The 1383-nt window shown below is 44.7% G+C and overlaps 1 protein-coding gene across 1 annotated transcript in view; it reads left to right on the forward strand.

The window, feature by feature from the left end:
* The window catches only part of plekhh1 (pleckstrin homology domain containing, family H (with MyTH4 domain) member 1), a 53560-nt gene that overhangs the window by 36012 nt on the left and 16165 nt on the right, over positions 1–1383 (forward strand). The gene's annotated exons all lie outside the window — the stretch shown is intronic.

The raw sequence follows: 1383 nt of genomic DNA on the forward strand, positions 1-1383 counted from the left end.
GTAGCTACGTCCATCTTTTATACAGTCTATGGTTCACATCTGAGAAGCTACAAGCAGCAGAAAACTACACAAATAATTCTTTATGTTGTCCTCAATGTATTGTTCATGTTTCTGCTCAAGTTTCTGCTACATCAGACTTCATGCAACACATCCTGCTTTTTGTGTTTACTTGTTGGTCTTGAAATGAGCTTTTTTTTTGTTTATTTCTTAGATTTTTTTTTCTTTTACATGGTGTGTCAGTTTAGGTGAGATGTTTATTTTTTTTAAAACTTCTTGCTTCCCTACACCATTTCCATCTTAAACTTGTGAGCGGTGTAGATTAGCCAGACCCTCTCTCAGGGTGATGCCAGAAATAACCTGACGTCCTCCGCCATAGTGGGCGATGGTGTGTTTGTCACTGAGGTGGACGGAGCTCTCCTCTGGCAGACTCTTGAAAACCTCTTTCACGTTGGGACACAAGACCGGCGCTGCTGGAATGTTAAAGGGCTCTCCTTCCCCCTTCCCTTCCAGTCTCTCCTCCTCTTTCCTCTGCTGAGGCCTGTCTGTTGGTAAACTGAAGACACTTTAACATGTGATGGCTGTGTGTGTGATGGGTCTCTGGCAGGTGACTGACAGCCTCAAGCTGAGATGATGGAGCTCACGTCCTTTCACCAACCTCTCCCCCCGAAACCCTTCCTGCAAGTCGGCTTTGATGTTCTAGTTCCAACATGACCGTGGTTCAGACAGACTGGGGGGGAAGCTCGGCCTCTCACGGTGCAGTTAACCTCTGTGACCCCAGCTGAGGGATGCACAGCTGTCTTTGTCTGGAAGGCATCCTCCAGTGACATCATTGGTTTTGCTGAAACTCTCTGAAAGAAGTCAGAAATTGTAATCATCACCTCCAGCTGGTTAGAATGAAGCTGAATGCAGAAGGAGACCAGAGTGTGGATGGACTGTTTTTATTTGGCAGGAATTAGTCGTCGCTTTGCTTTCCGCGTGAAAACTTAACCTTAGTGGTTTGCACGCCTACCTGCACCCTCTCAGGACGTCTGCTGGTCAAACATGGAAATTTCCTGATTAACGTCTGTCAAGCGATTTAGAAATCTCTTGATCTAAGATTTTTAAAATTTCTGCTGCTAGAGAGTCTTGTTCTGGAACTTTTCTCATGTTGTCTGTGCTGCTGTTTTTTTTTGTGTTTCAGGTCAAACATGGACACTCTAAGCTGGTGTGGTGTTCTTTGGTTGGAAAAGTCTTCTACTACTATCGCAACCAGGAAGAAAAGGTTCATGAAACAAGTCTCTCTTTATCCATCACTCCTTCCTTGCCTGCCCTGAATTTAGCCTTTTGTTAAACTTCACTAACCATCTCAACCCCAGAATCCAACGACAGGTTTGAAAGCCAAAA

The sequence above is a fragment of the Stegastes partitus genome, unplaced genomic scaffold, assembly GCF_000690725.1.
Source record: "Stegastes partitus isolate 25-593 unplaced genomic scaffold, Stegastes_partitus-1.0.2 Scaffold94, whole genome shotgun sequence".
Taxonomy (NCBI): domain Eukaryota; kingdom Metazoa; phylum Chordata; class Actinopteri; family Pomacentridae; genus Stegastes; species Stegastes partitus.